The sequence below is a fragment of the Motacilla alba genome, chromosome 5, assembly GCF_015832195.1.
Source record: "Motacilla alba alba isolate MOTALB_02 chromosome 5, Motacilla_alba_V1.0_pri, whole genome shotgun sequence".
In the NCBI taxonomy this organism is placed as follows: domain Eukaryota; kingdom Metazoa; phylum Chordata; class Aves; order Passeriformes; family Motacillidae; genus Motacilla; species Motacilla alba.
Genome location: NC_052020.1, coordinates 17,887,704 through 17,903,497, shown reverse-complemented (window position 1 = coordinate 17,903,497; position 15,794 = coordinate 17,887,704). Strand labels below are relative to the sequence as shown.

At 44.2% G+C, this 15,794-nt stretch overlaps 1 protein-coding gene across 6 annotated transcripts in view; it reads left to right on the top strand.

Annotated features, from left to right (window-relative positions):
- Positions 1-15,794, top strand: part of LOC119702190 (USP6 N-terminal-like protein) — an 82,615-nt gene that overhangs the window by 20,142 nt on the left and 46,679 nt on the right. The window contains exon 1 of one of the 6 annotated variants that reach the window (XM_038139803.1): positions 9,113-12,875. The exons of 3 other annotated variants lie outside the window; for them this stretch is intronic. The gene's annotated coding sequence lies outside the window, so the exon portion shown is untranslated. Of the gene's footprint in view, positions 1-9,112; positions 12,876-12,896; positions 14,069-14,110; positions 14,714-15,794 lie in introns of those variants that run through there. 2 more of the 6 variants (XM_038139806.1, XM_038139804.1) reach the window with 2 other exon arrangements.

The window sequence follows — 15,794 nt, the reverse complement described above, 5'->3', positions numbered from 1 at the left end:
TTTTAATTAGCTTTTTTCCACCTAGTGCGACCACAGAATTTTGTAATAAAATCCACATGGAAGAAACCAATGGTGTGTTTTCTAGTCAAAACAGCCTCCATGTCATCTGACTATTCGAATGGCAATAGAGAAGTGTTTGGATTAAGAGTCTAGAAGTTGAATGCATGTTGAACGAATTAGTTTCTCCCCTTTAATGATGTAATGGTGATGCTGTTAGAGAAACCACAAAAGAAGAACATTTCTCAGAGCATCTCTTCTGAGTTCATGTGTATAAACTGCAAACTCAAGTCCTTTTAATCTCAGTTAAAACCATTGGGTTTTTTTGGGGAGATGCTTTTACTTGGTTGGGTTTTGTGGTGGGACAGCAATATGTGCTTGCTGCGGGCCATGTGTTGGTCTCGGAGCAGAAGAGCATGTCTTCTTTTTTCAGCCCTTGTTCTCCTTTCAAGTCATGCCATGCTGTATCGATCCCTCTGAGGAGATTGGTGATAGATATGGAGGGATAGTAATTATTTATCTTCAAAACAGTGTTGAAGTGTGAAGTACAAAGAAGACCATTTTCTTCACAACTGTTTGCTTATATTGACCTGGAGTAATATTCCAAGCATGGTGATGATTTTTATTTCCATAGGAAAATATGCTTTTTTTGTTTTCCTTCTTTAATTCAGTTTCCCTTAAAGTTGCCTGAAGCAACTGTTCCTTTTGCTGTTTTCAGATACCAGCCAAAAATACTGGTGTTCAGCCTTCAGAAGGTTTTATTTGTAGGTTAAATGAAGGGGTAATTTACCAAAGGACCTAACCCTGGCACGGCAGCATCCCTTAGGTAGGTGTAGTCATCATTACCTAAAACTGCCTAAGGTATAGTAAGAACTTGATGATGCCCCTCCTTGAAAAATCTGGTTAGAATTAGAGGTCAATTTAAAAAATGTAATTTTCAGAAGGACTCATCTTTTACATTTTGAATATTATTTGTGAGTGAAAATGTTGTTTCCTTCTCTTTCTGGCATTGAGAGGGAGATCCCCTTCAAGCATCCAAGGCAAGAAGACTGGTAGACATCTCCATGCTGCAGTAGTTTCTCTCTTTGTTTCTTTTTGCCTGGTGTATTAAAATCCCTCCAGATACCCTGGGTTGTGTTAAAATTATCTTATTCTCTACCTTAACTACAAAGCTCTCCTGAATATTTTTTACTGTCAGTGTTTAGAGAGAATGTTTCTGTAAGTAGCCTGATGCCAAGGCTATCGGTATGGTAATTGTGGGTAAAAAAAAAAAAGAAAAAGGAAAAAAAGTCTGTGGACTATATGCTTGAGCTTTCCAGCCTTGGAGGTTTGGCAGGCGTGTTGTGAAAGAGACTCCTACTTTCCTGATGGAAACCCTTTGAATTAAACTTCCTTTGAGTCAAGGGACTTTGAATGTCTGTGTATGTATGGAAAAGCCTGTGAGCGTACTCGTCTCTCGGCGTCTGTGGAAAAACCAGCTGCTGTGTCTGCTTGTCAGTGTTTGTCCTGGGGATCTGCCCAAAAAGCTGTTTTTTCCATTGCTTGAGCAGAATATCAGGCTTGGCACACTTTGTCATGCAAAGTGATACAGATAGGGTTGGCAGCTGGCACACCTTTTAAAGAGCCTGTAATTATAATCTTGCCATAACTCATTAATTATGCTGTTGAGGTAATGGTAGTGGTGTACTAGTCTAGCTAAAACAACTCCTATACAAACCAAGGCTCACTTTGGTTCTGTCTTTCCAGTTTGGCATGCTGCAAAGGTACAAGGCAGTTTTGTTTTTCTGTACTTCCTCCTTCATGTATATATTGGTATCTGTGATAAAATAATCCCATGCTGTTCCTAACCAGCTTGCAAAAGGCACAAGGATGATACATGGGAAAACAGACTTGTTAATAATTTAGCAGCTAGATCATAGAATCAGAGTGGTTTGGGTAGGAAGAGACCTTAAAGATCATCTCATTCAACTCCCCTGCCATAAGCAGGAGCACCTTCCACTAGACCAGGGATAAGATACCTAATGCTTTCTTAATAGTTGCAGTTGCACACATGAAAATATGATTCCTGTATTGGTAAGAACACCCTGCAAAAAGTATACAATGTGATTTTTACCTGTGTAAAGCCTCACTTGTAGATGTAACTGTTCATATTTATACCTATGAATTTACTTAATGAAGGATTAGATGTTGGACTGCACTTGAAAAGTCACAGTGGTTATGCTTACTGAGAACTCTAGAAAGCTGCATTGATCTGTAAATCGGGCAATCACCTCCTTTTTTTTTTTGTGGAAATGTGACCCTAACGAAGAGAAGTTCTTAGATTAATTTCAGTTACATACTATTTTCCTTCCAAATCTAGAATTTCAATTTATGAAAGTAGCAGGGGAACAAAGGCTTATTTGATGTTCTTGAGAGAATTTTTGGGATACACTTTGCAGCAGAGAGGCAAGGAGCTGTCAGCTTTCCCCATTTCCTGCACTGGTCCCCTGGTGTGCTCTTGTCTACAGAGCAGATGCTGGAGGGCACCAGCTCAGTGTAAGCTCTGCACTAAAATGCTCTGCTGGTCTGAGGTAAATGTAATTGCTGTGTCTCTTTCCTGGGGGCTCAGCTATTCACCTTCCCTGGAAATTAAGAGGAAAAGTATCAGCTGTATTAGCAGATCAGAAAAGAGCAATCCGCCAGCCTTCCTAATGCACAGGTCACACCATGCCCGGAGCTGGGCTTTTTGTTAAGAGCAGCTCAAATAAGAAAAGCAAGCAAACCTCCGAACAAAACAGAAACCAAAACTAACAAAGGAAGCGTCTGCTATTCAGATGAACTGATATAGGTGAGGGAGGAAAAAACAAGTCATCAGAGACTTCCAAAGGCTTGCTGCTTCGGCCAGGAATCTGCAGCTTGGAGATGGCAGGCGCTTAAAAGTGTGATGGCGATGCAGACGGTTCTATGGTGCTATCCTAGGCAAAAGCAGGCTGGGTGATGAGAAGTGGCTGATAATGCTGAGCTAGGATGCAGAGACTACAGTGCCAAGACTCTGGTCTTGCTCTGTTCAGAAGAGTTGAGATGTGCCTCTCCAGGGCAGCTCTGGTTCTCTTGTGGACAGGCAGGAAGGAAGGAAGGAAACTTTGTCCCAGCATTGGCCTATGTTTTCACTTTGCATGTTAAAGTGGAGTGTGGCACTGGTTTGTGGCAGTGCTGAGGGACTTGTTTGGCCACTCTGAATGAGCATCTCTCCGTGGCAGCAGGAGAGGAGCCCTGGTCCGCAGGGCACTTCAGGCTGAGGTGGGTTGGTTCATTTAAAAGTCTGGCACAAGGCAGTGATGCTTAGGTTACTGTTTTTATTACCATAGCATTTGGAATGCGGGGCTAAGGATGCATCCCTGCAAGCACAGAAGCAGGAGAACTGTTTGTTCTGGTTACTCTCCTAGTCGCTGGAAGCCCACTGGTTCAAGGTGAGAGAAGAAAGAAGAGAAAGAGTTGTTGTAGCTGGATGCCAAATACAAAGAGGGGGTGTAATGCGCCCACAGGCTGCATCGTCGGCACATAAACCTAGTGAACAGGAGAGAGGACAGACTGCTTGTATTGGCACTGCTGTCAGCTCTCATTTTCTCACAGCTGGGGGACCATGAATGCACAGACCCCACTGATGGGATGTCCTGGTTTTAACCTTCTCAGTTGAGGGATTTGTCAGCCCCAAACCATAACATGTTTCTGTGTGTACCTTTTCAGCAGCAAAGGGTTTCACATCCTTTGCTGAGTGTCCCTTCTAGCCCCAGAGCTGGTTAGTGCCATATTGCTTATCTTCTGTGGAGCACAGAGATGGGCCCACCGTTTCTAATTGTGATCATCACTCTCATTACTGTCTGCAATGCCTACAGAGCTCAGTTTTTTATTTAACCAGCAGCTGGTGAGAGAATCCTCATGAAATTTTGCTAACTTACGATTTTAGTTCCTTAAAATTCTTGGCTTCTTCTAGTCAGAAATGAGTAAGCTGGTGTGAGAGTACCTCAGTGCTCTTAGTGTGCATGAACACTTGAAGCAGCTGCCTAGGACGGGAAGCACAACAGGAGCCCAAAGAATCAGAAGCATTTTGTCAGCCTGGTTGGAAAGTAGCTACAGCAGTGAGCAAATAATTCCTTTTATGTGCACATGCAGTGTCTGACATCCAGGCAGAATGCTGACAAGCTGCTGTGGCTTGGAGGACAAGTTGAATGATGTGCATAAAGTCCTTAAGATTTCCTCTCTCAAAGCAGAAGTGGCTAAAAAACCTTCAGAAGAGGAGGCCTGTCTGATTTTGTTAATTTGTTCTGGAGGGTTGGTTGCCACAAGGAGAAGGATCTGCTCCACGTTACTGGTTTTGGATCTGCCCCTGGTTCAAGGAGCTAGAGGTGTCCTCTGTGTGAGCCATTAACCTGCTTCCGGGACCCTGCATTCATGCATCTTCTGACAGACAGAGAAGCCTCAGAGTCGAGTGGATCAGCTTCCTCCCTGCCGTGAATGTTTCCACTGTTAATGAAAGATATTTTTGTTTTGGAGGCAAAACTCACACAAAGACACCCTGGCAGGTTTGTTTGTGCCAGGTTTTGACTCAGATACTTAGCGAAACAGAGGAACAGCATGAAAACAGTGCCCCGGTCCTTCAGCTGCCTGAGGAGAAGTGCAGGAGTAAAGTGGCTTAAAGCTCCTTCACTTCAGCAGAGAGCACAGCACCGCCTTCCTGTTCCTTGTGAGTACACTGATTTTCACAGCCTTCCAGCATCAGCTACCAATTAATGCCTTTGAGAGGGTTTGCTGTGTGTGGGAAAGCTGTGGTGTAGAGAGGTGATCTTGCTGTGTCTTCCTGGAAGTTTGTCGTGTCTGGTGGCGCAAGAGGTTTGTAAGCATGATCTGCTTGTTGCAGCATCTAAGATTGCAGTGGTCCATGTGGCAGGGATGTCCAAGCAGATGGAGATGCCTCTTGCCCTCAGATTTCCTCTACAAAGTTTGTGGCCCATTAATCATGAGGGTGTGTGTCTTTTCCAATGGGCTGATGGTTGTAGATGCAGGATAAATTTTGTGTCACACATTTGGGATCTCCATCCTGGAGTTTGAGCTGCAGCTTTGAACTTCGAACACTTGCAGCTTCTGTTTCCGAGTGTCATGCTGTGGAGAAGACAGGACATGCTGTATCTCACTGCTTGGGACTCTGCACCGGAGAAAACATTTCCCCTCTGAATCTTCTGTCCAGGAAGGATGTTCTCTGCAAGAACAGTTGGAAATACCTTCGATCCCCTCTTGTTCTGCTTGTATTTCAGAGCCCTGTTAGAGACAGTCTCTTAAGATGCCAGGTCAAAGGGTTTAAATATTGGAGCCCACACGTTTCCCAGCTCTGCTGTCATGCCTGTGTGTGGTAGCTCAAGAATGGAAGATCTGCCACACTGGCTCTAGCCAAGGTCCAGTTGGCCAGTATCCTTCCCTGGTGACAACCAGAGTGGATCCTTAGGGAAGGAGGAGTCTCGAGATTTAACAGCTGCACCGGTGTTATCCTCCTGCAGTTTCCATGGTACTTTGCAGACTCTTTCTGTAACTCCCTCTGAGTGGCAGAACATGCCACAACACAATTCTGGGTCACCTGGGAGAAGTAATTCCTCCTTCTGGTTAACTTTTTAAATCTGCTGTCTCATGGTCTTTCACTGTGAAGGGTTGTTCTTTGCTCCTAACATGGTTTGTATTACACCAGTGGGTCCTGCAGGTTGTTTTCTTTCTTACCTCAGTACATAGGTACCTTTTTTTTGTGGTGGCCACAGCTGAGTATTTCATGGTGATCCACTGTCTGCTTTGACTGTGCTACTCTGGAGTCTGAATTCAGGCAAATGCTTTGTGGATGCTTTGAAGGGGATTAGAACTGACCTCTAATTGAAGGGAAAATGGAGTAATGTCGGACTTAGTTGCAAAAGCATTCTGTGCTTCTAGCTGGAAGAGTTGTTGAACATACTGAAGAGAAGGAATTTAGAAACATGCCCACATGATCCCACATCTATTACTCAGCAGGCATTTTTGTTGCACATCTTGCATTTATTTTCTTGCTAAAACTTTAGGCAATTTATTAGTGTTGCCATTCTGTAACTGGACAACCCTTTGCACTGTCTGCCTCTCCAGCCAAAAACGAAGTGAGAGCAATGTTAGCTAATGACATGATCTCAGCAATTCATCTAGATGAAGATAGAAGTTGGCTGCTCTCTCCATTTATTCACTTAAAGTACTGAAAGCCACAAATGAACTTGTTTCAGTTTTCCAAATGCTGTGATAAGAAAATAACCAGCCCAATTTTCTAAAATTTTCCAGAGCTGATATCCATGCACATAGAAAAATCCAACACGTCCAAAGCCCAAGTCACGGGTTCCTATACAAGACCACCACTGCCTGAGATGGCTTGATGGAAATAATGGTGCATCCAGCAAATTGATCATCATGTTCTACAATAGATAGTACACTTAACAGCAGCTTAACTTCCTGTTTTGTCTGTCGGTTTTTCTGATCTACCCTCAGCAAAGATTTGTATTTGAATGTTTATGGATTTCTGTGTTGTGCAGTTGTTTGGTATGGACCTTGGGGGCAATGGGAAAGCTTTGCCAGCTCTTGCTCCAGGTGAGGTGAGGAAGGGAGCAGGCCAGAAGTTAAGCATACAGATTTCTACTTCTCTGCTAAGCCTTGTGTTTTTTCTGTGCTGGTCCATGTTAGAGGATTGGAGATGCATCAACAACAATAGAGTAAAAACTGTGTGGTAACTCATCTGGTAAAACTGTCCTGTGTGTCTTGGTTTCTCTTTCCAATGAAATTCCTTGAAACTCTCTCCCCATCTTCGGGTGCCTGTTCCTGTGTCAGATTGAGAATGGCCTTTGTCCATGGCCAGGGCTCCCAAGCACTAAGATGACTCACTGTGAGTCTGAGCAGAGGAAATAGCTGCTGCCTGCCTGATCAGGTGCTGATGGCTTGGCACACATTTCCTCTCCTCCTGCTTTTTCGGTGGTCCCACAGTCTGTGAGACTTGTATTCACTGTGCATGCAGGATATGTTCTTCACCTGTGACCAGAGTGTGATTGGTGTTTCTTTAGGAATAACAACAGCAGAACCAGGTAGCTCTCATCTGCTCTCCAAACAGCATTTGGTTACTGTTTTCTCTTATGCTCAGACTTCTCTGGCTTTTGCTCCAAATGCAAGTAGCTTTCTTTGGTCTCTTGTGTTCCTGAAGAACCTTGTGGCAACACTACACCAGAATTGTGCTGTTCAAGTTGAGTTGTGCCATGGCCATATCCTTCCCCTGAAGGGAGGAGCAGAGCCTGGATCAAAGGTGACAGATGTTACGCATTAAAAAAGGTGCCACAGTCTATCTGGCATCAGTGGTCGTGTGAGCTAAATTTTTGTGAGGCTTGGTGTGCCCATGTGTCCTTTCCACTGTGAGATGAAACTTGGCACTGTCTGGCTTTGCAAAGCAGAGTGAAAGGCTGTTGGAGAACTTACTGCTGACCCTCTGCCTTTCAGCTGGAGCAGAGCCTGCAGAAGACAGCCCCAGCATTTGTCAATCTGAATTCAAGCGGCTGCTGTCCCCCAGGGTGCAGGGGATGGAGAAGCCTAGCAGCAGGTTGGGAGCAGGGAGCATCTGTGGCTGTGTGAGCGTTCTGTGCTCACGTGGCAGAGAGTCTGTCAAGGCATGGGTTTACAAACAGAGGAGCTCATTAGTTAGAGCAGCCGGATGGTGTGGCAGAAGGCCCGGACTTGGGTACACTTTTGAGCAGCTACTCAAAGGAGGAGGCAATTGCTGAAACATTCATAACTTGACTGTGAGCAGACTTCCCAGTTTCCTCATCCTCAGTGGAGACAAGGGAATGCAGCCAGGAGCTGCTGTACTTATCCCAGGAGAGATGGCAGGGAGCAGCAGGCTCCAGAGGTAATTCTCTTCATTAATTCCTATAAAAAATTTCCACCTTCAAAAGCCTAAATGAGCAGAAGCCTGCCAGAGCAATACCCTGAGTGGTAGCTTTTCCTATTTTTTTTCCTCTGATCTTGTGGGATTCATATGGAGGAGAATGCTCTTGGAGTCTCAAGAAAAATAGCAACAAAACAATGCTAAACATTGGCTATAAAAAAATCTACTTATTTGTTGCATATGTTGAAATGTGAAAATGGGGGCATTTCATGCAAGCCCCTTGTTATTTTAGCTTTTACTCTTTGTCTCATATGTAAGTTGTAATACTTTTAAAAAAATTATTCCCTTATATTTGTAAATAAGGGTACAGTGGTTTAGCTTCCAAACACCTTCATTCTGTGCATGTGTCTCAAGGCAGCCAGGTGTGCTGTACCTGGTTTTATGGCTCTGTGTCTCACACAGGCTAGGCTGACCTATCTGGTTGAGAGCATTTTTCCACACTGTCATCTTGTTTTCTTTTTTAAGTTTTCTCCTGTTTTCCTCGTGAAAAGCAGCAGTGGGTGGTGTGAGGAACAGAGTCAGGAATTCAAGGATAACTGCTGCACTTATCCTCAGTTCACCCTCTCATGTCTCTCGCCACGACAGACTGTGTTAGCAAAGATGACAGTGTGTTAGCCAGAAGAAATACATTTTTTGCTGTTTGAGGAATTGGCTAATCATTACATGCCTCAGTTTCCCCATTTAAGAATGTGTTCTTTAAAACTGGCTGTTTTCTCCCAAGCTTGTATCTCTTTCAAACAGATGTGAATTTTGTTGTAAGTCCTCTGTACCAATGTGTCATGAATCCGATGCTGCTTTCTCCAGAGAGGCTCAAAGTGCTTTTGTGCATCAGTTAGGGAATGGCCTCCATAACAGGACAGAACTTAAAAGGGGCTCTTTTTGTTTTTTGGTTTTGGGTTGGTTTTTTTTTTTTTTTCAAGGTACTTTTGCAGATGTTGTGGTTAGAGGCTTCTATATTTAAAACCTTAAATCTTGGAATGTGGCTCCATAACAGTACATAGTGGGATTTGGAAAAAGTCTGCTAAAATTGTATATAAGGAATAGTGAAACAGTTAGGTCATGTTAAAGTTGTTAGACTTTCTGGTGCTAATGCATGTCTTTTGGGGTTTTTTTATGAATATTTGTATTTTAAAAAAGAAAAACAATGGACCTTCCATTTTAGACAAATGCCCCTTTTTTAGGATGGTGATATTTTTCCTACTAAATGGCTTTTTTAGTGGGAGCTGCCTTGCTCTTTCCATCTGATCTCTGTGCCTGCATCTCTGAATGTTTCCATTCCAGAAAGGAAGGGGATTCTGGTGCCAGCAGGCAAACTTCAAAAGCTGCAGTGCAGGGAAGTTCACAGTTCTGAGGCATTTGGATGAGAAAGAAATAAAACAACACCAAAACCCCTAAAACTTGTACTGCCATGAAAAAATAACAGAAAAACTTGCTTCTTGGTTCCTGTAGTCCTTGTCATGCTAAAGTGCTGAAATGGAATAATCCTAAAACGAATCTGAGATGTTTAGGAGCACCCAATAACTTTTAAAGAAAATACAGTGTTTTACCTGTTGAATGCTGCAGTTGTGCTGTCACACTCGATGACTTAAAACGGGACTTTTGGGTGCTGTTTAGATGCAGAACACAGGTAATATCTCTCTTTCCCCACATGCAATGTGGGGACATTGACTGTGTTTGTCATGAACACAATGGCTGGTGTTTGTCACATCACAGACCCGAGTGGTACCCGGTAGTCGTGCTCACCCCTACGCCCAGCATCCTACTCCAGCTCCTGGTGGAGCTGAATTTGGATTAGGCAATTTTTTGCTCTCCAAGTCTCCTAAGAGCCTATTGAGAGGGAAGGGGAATGGCTGTTCTTTCCAAGAGCAGCTGAATGCGGTGCCCTAGTTACCATGGTTTTTTAAATGGAGTACTTCAGAGGATGTACAAAAGCATCTTTAGTACTTGCAGTACAAGGAGAATGAAAGGACCTAGATTGTGTCAGCAGTGTAGCAGAGGCTTAAGTGAGTGTCATTCATTTATTGTTAGAAGATGACCCAATTTGGTTTGTATTTATGGAGTTGGAGGGGAGAATGGACCTGTTTCAGATTACTCTTGAGCTTTAAATGCACTTACAGGCTTTGTGTAGGAATTGCATTGGCTCCTGCTGGGTAAACAGAGCCATTCCCCATGAGGAAATAACATGAGGGTGTTCCCCATGTAGTGGAGCAGTGATGCATCCTGGCTTGTCTTGTGCTGCCAAAATGGGTGATTAATGCCACGTCTCTCCACATGGCAATGTACTGGATGGGGAAAAAAAAAATGAGTTGTCAGACAGAACTTGTCCAGTTGATTTTTATTTATTTTTATTGCATTTTCCTGCAAGGATTTTAAAGACTCCAGTTACTATATAATTTACTGGCTAGTTCCAGCTAAGCAGATCCTTAGCTGAAGGCTGTGGCCCTGCGAAGGACTGGTGAAGGTAATAGGTTGTGAAGTCTGCACACAGTGGGACGCTTCTTTTGGTTTGGTTTCACACCCCCCCATCCCCCCCTTCCTGTAAAACAGAGGGTGGTCTGTTTTAAATGCCACCTGTGTCATGATTCATTGGCTCCTTCTTTTTACCTGGCTGTGATGGCAATATCTGCCTCTCCTCCTGGGAGTCTCCTACTGTCCTTTAAACAGTTTAGGTACTGCTGAGAGGAACATGTCATCTGCACATTCTGTGAAGGATGTAATTTCTTGAATTATTTTTTTTTCTCCTGCATGGGTTCCTGTAGTCATTACATTAAACTCAATCCTGATGATGCAAATTGCTTTCAGAAGAGTCCAGAGCAGAAGCAGTTGTGCTTAAACCCATCTGCAAATTTGAGAGAGGAAGGGGAGAAGAGGAGCATGGAAAGCTCATAAGGAACTGAAGCTTGGTAAAGCTCAGCTTTTTTAGCAAACGCTACAAGTTAGTTCAGATGGGCCTTGTGTGAAGAGCAGTGGAAATTTGAGTTGCATTGTCAATTCATTAGCAGCATTCACATTCATTTCAGCGGAGCCAGGGTTGCAATCTCCCACTAAGCAATGCTTTAAGTCTGTGCTTCTTCCCCTGGAGAGGCACATCTGCCTCACATGCGCTGCAGCCTGCTGTTAAAGGGAGCCCTTTCCCCATGGAGAGCGGGAGAAATGCATCCATCCCTTCCTACAGCTGCCCCATCCAGCCACAATCTGGTCTGCTCCAAAGGTGGGCTGCATTCCAGCGCTGGAGGTGTAGGGCAGGATTGTCACTGGGACACTCGCTGGAGGAAGAGAGGGCTGCAAGCACTTAGAGACTGGACTTGTTCCTTTGAAGGTACCATCAGCTTCCAAGTCTGGATGTATCCAAGCACTAGTGCATCCACGTCCAGGCTGTGCTGGCGCCGCTTGGCTTCTGCATGAAGGGAAGTTGTTGCTCTATAAGAATCAGCATCCAATGCTTTTAGGTTTACAGAGAACCTGCTGGCTGGAAAAACCTTTTTGTTTGTGGGCCAAGGTACCAAAAGTATGTTAAATGCAGGTGTATGGCACAGCTGGAGGTGAGGGCTGGCAGGTGGTCTCACAGGGTAGGGTCCCTGGGGTCTGCCAGCACACCAAGGTCAGAGCAGCACCAGGTTGCCTGCAGCAACTGCAGAATTGAGCATGTAGGGGCAAACTGGCATTTTCTCCTTTTCCTGGCTTTCTCGGGAGTGCAGATGGTAGGTTTTGATAACTAAAGGCTTAGTACAGAGAGGTCTGTCTAGTGTGGGATATGTAAACCTCAGTTCAGGCTTGGATATATTCCTTTTCTGTCTGTAGGAGGTATAGGCTGATTATTCTGTTATGTTCCTTTTTTCCTTCCTGTTTTTTTAATTTTATTTTTCACTCCAATTTCATAGTGTTGGTCCAAGTAAAGGGTAATGAAAATTAAGTGACTTGGCCTGCCTCTTACACAGCTACTGCCATGTGTACTTAGCAGTTTAATGAGAAATGAGGCAAGGCAGAGCTCATTTTGCTGTCAAATAGCCAAACTGGCTGTGTAGGACTTAGGAGTAAGATGGGATAGTAATCAAGTGTGATGTTGTGGTATTTAGGGCAAGATCACAGGAAAAGCATTGTATTCCTTTGAACAGGATGGAGCCTTTCACGTGATTTTTTTTTTTTTACTTTAATTCTGTAATCTTGATCTGTTATCTAAGAGCAGGAGGATGTCCTAAATTTGGAAATGTATTTAATCTCCTTGAGGAGCAAAAGATTCCATCTTGGTCTGTCTAGGGAGCCCTGGTGTCCCCCTGGTGTCGGGCATCTTGTTTGGCAAATGCTGGGAGTTGCTGTGCCCAGGGCAATGCACTGAGAAAACTTTAAACTTGCATTAGGGCTGGAGGATTGTGTGTTGCTGTTGGCTCACCTCCAAGGTATGTTGTGGGCTGTGCAGTGCTTGCCCACACAATGTCCCTCAGACTTCCCTTCACTGTGTCTCTCATACCTGAGGAGTCACTCCAGAGCAGCTCTTCACTGGTGCTTCCTACTTGGTGAAATCTGCCTGTATGGGTTGTCTGTCATTGATCTGGCCCGACTGGTAGGCTGACTCCTTGTGAGCTCACTGGAGTTTTAGAATAAATAAAAAAATAGCTTTAATGTCGGTGGCCTTGTGTCTGGAGGTTTGGTTACTCCTTTTTCATTCATCCTGCTAGCTTTTCTCCTAGTCTTCTTAGGCATGTGCAGATTACAATTTAATTTCCTCTTCAATTTAATAACTTTGAAAGTACTAAAATCAATGGCTGTTTTGAGTTGTGATTGGGAATGCAAAAACTTTCATGCCTTTCTCTTCTACAGCAGACAATGCTTCAGGTGCAAGGGGAAGCAGAGGGCTTGTCCTGTAAAACAATCCAGTGCACGTCTGCAGCCAGAGTCCCGTTTCAAGCCCTGTGTGGTAATGTTGAGATACTCTTTTAATCTCATGTGTGACTCTCAGCTTTTAAAGAGCACAGAGGAGCCTGCTTTTTTACTTTTGCAAGTTTGAGTCCCATGTGCTGTGGTCCTTAAACTTGGCAGTCCAGAGAGTGGCTTTGCTGCCACTGCACTTCTCCCTGATGCTTTTAACCTGGTTTACACGTAACATCCCTGTCTGCTTTCTTCTAGTAACCTCCTGGCCCATTTCACCTCATTTGTGTGGAGTAGAAACCCTACAGCTTATTGTCTACTTTCTGGGGAGATGTAGTCTTAAATTAATTGAGGGAAGACAGATGGGACCTGCCAGCTTTCCGTATGCCAGCAGCCCATCAAGGGTAAAACTAAATGTCTGATGGCTTGCCAGGATGAGCTTGTTAGTCTATTGCCCCGGGGTGGTTAGGACTCGGGGGGGGGGACCCCTCCTTACAAAATTGGGCTGCAGTAGTTAAAGTGTCCACAGAACAGATGACATACACACATGCCCCACTCTTTGGAGATTGTTGGCTGGTGCAGCCACCCAAGGACCCGCAGCCTGGATGGGAGAGCCTTCGGATTGGCCTTGGTGTGACATCCTTGAGCATCCTTACCGTGGCTGGGCGTGGAAGTTCCAGGGTTGGCTTGCTCATCACCTGCCTGGGTTCCACTGTTGCATCCTTGAAGCCCCGGGGGGAACTGTGAGCTCTTTTCTTGAAAGACAAAAGGCAAAGTGCTACAAACCACAGCAGCTTCCACGCTAAAAATACCATAAAAGGTTGTGTCCTTAGGAGCCGGGCATGGGAGCAGTTCCCACCCACATTACTGCAGCATGAGTCACCAGGCTCTTGCAACTGCTCTCCGTGTGGATGCCCGGCTGAAGATGCACGGCAGAACACAGGGAGGAAGGGGAACTGCTCCGTAGCGCTCTGCAAGTGATGAAGAATTACGAAGAAGAGGATGACGTGCGGGCATACGTGAACACTTTGCTTTCCTTTTGTTAGATTTTTTTTGTTTGGTGCGTTTTTCATTTGTTTTGTTTTTTGGAACTTCCAGCAAATGGTATTTGCTGATGATTTGAGCTTAAGGCATTTGCAGCCAGGAATCTTCTGAATATGCAGATACCCCTAGTTTGCTTTTAGGAAGCACAGTAATTGCCACGTGATTAATATGAAGCTGGAAAACCCCTCTGACATGGAAGTACGTTTTATTTACTCTCTTTAAGCAAAGTTTTTTTCCTCTCACTATCCTCTCTCCTCATCCTTTAACCCCCTACCCTGATGCCAAAATAGGCTCTGTGTCCTTGTGACAGATGGTGTAAAAGCACATCTCCCTTACACTGTGCCCTGCTCTTTCTCTGCTCTTTAGCCAACAAGCAGGTATTAGGGAGTGAACTTGTTTAGGTTGTTTGGGTTTCTTTCCTGAGACGCCACCCACCTGTCCAGGCCCCAGCAAGGCTGTGGGTATTGTTTTCCCTTTTCCTTCCCTTCTGCTTGATGTCTTGGCTATCGGGGTTTACTGGAATAAGTTTGTCAGTGAGAAATTCTATAAAAAGCTTCCTTTATTTAGACACCAACTCACTAATGACATCATGAGGGCATGTCTTCCAAGTTCCTCCAGGCTGAGCGGACAGAGGGAGGTGGTGGCTGTGAATCTGAGCCCTGCCCCTTTCCTAGTACACTCTTGTAGTTGTGTTCAGTGCCTGTCCTTCAAAATAACACCAGTCTTCCTCCTCCTTTGGGGACAGAGCAGGAAGGCCCCCCCAGCACACTGATGCATCTTTAGCAAATGTTTTAACAGTAGAATATAGCTGTGGTGGTCTGTCTTCCTACTCATCACTTCCAGGTTAGTCCTTTGCAGTGCTCTTTGGTGGGTATTCACCTTGACTTCTCAGGGAAGCAGGAGGCTTGCACACTCAATCTCTTTGATGCTACCAAATTTTGCATCAGGCCAGTTTCAAATAACTTTAACAGGGAAGCAGGTGAAGTGAAGTTAAAAAAGCCTGCATGGACAGGCAGAAAGCAGTGGGAATGGGTACATACAAGATCCACTGCTTGTTTTATGGTGGATGAAAGGAGGCATGGGGTGGGGGGCAACAGAGCAGAAGCTGGCCACCAAAGTAATGCACTGTCAAAATTATTTTTTGAGTAGTTTCTTTTAAAAGTATTGGTTTGAATATTTCTGAGTGGGGGAAAGGTGTGTATATTTGTTAAGGGTTAAAAAGTAGTGAGTGTGACCTGGAGGAGGTTTGTGGACCTTCTATAGAAGTTACTCCTGGGTTTCATTTACATCTTTGGAGAAGAAAGTATGCTATGGTGTGCTAAGGTTCCCCCTGTATGTGCTCAGTTTGTTCAAATGTTATCACAGGTGTTTTCTTACTGGCCTGCAGTAACTCCTGGGTGATTTTTTTATGTGATGAATAAATCAAAGCTTATTTAATCAATGGAAAGGTATAAAAGTCTCTGCTGAGAGAGTTTAACTGACTTCCTTGATTCTTATCCTACTGCTGAAGTAAGCCCTAAGGTTGACATACATCATGGTTATTGCTCTTTACATCTGTGAGACTTTGAGCAGTAGACTTACTAACTCAGTGTATCCATAATGCAGATTTTTCCAGACCTGTCTAGAATTTGGGTTAGATGAGCAGCAGTTTCCAGCCCTGTGCCAATACCTGCTCTGCACTGCACTGCTGCTCCACTTGTCCTTCCCATATTGACCTCCTTGATGTTCTGAAGTAATAAAATCTCAAAATAAATCCATATTGCACAAATACTCTGCAACATTGTATGAGTGGCCAAAATATTTTGTTCTCTTTAGAAAGTTATTTTCCAAAGTCAGGTGGTTTTAGAAGAAAATACAAATTTGCAGGTGCCAGTTTCTGAGAGTCTTTCAATCAGGTAGTCCAGAAAAGTGGGATCTTTGGGGA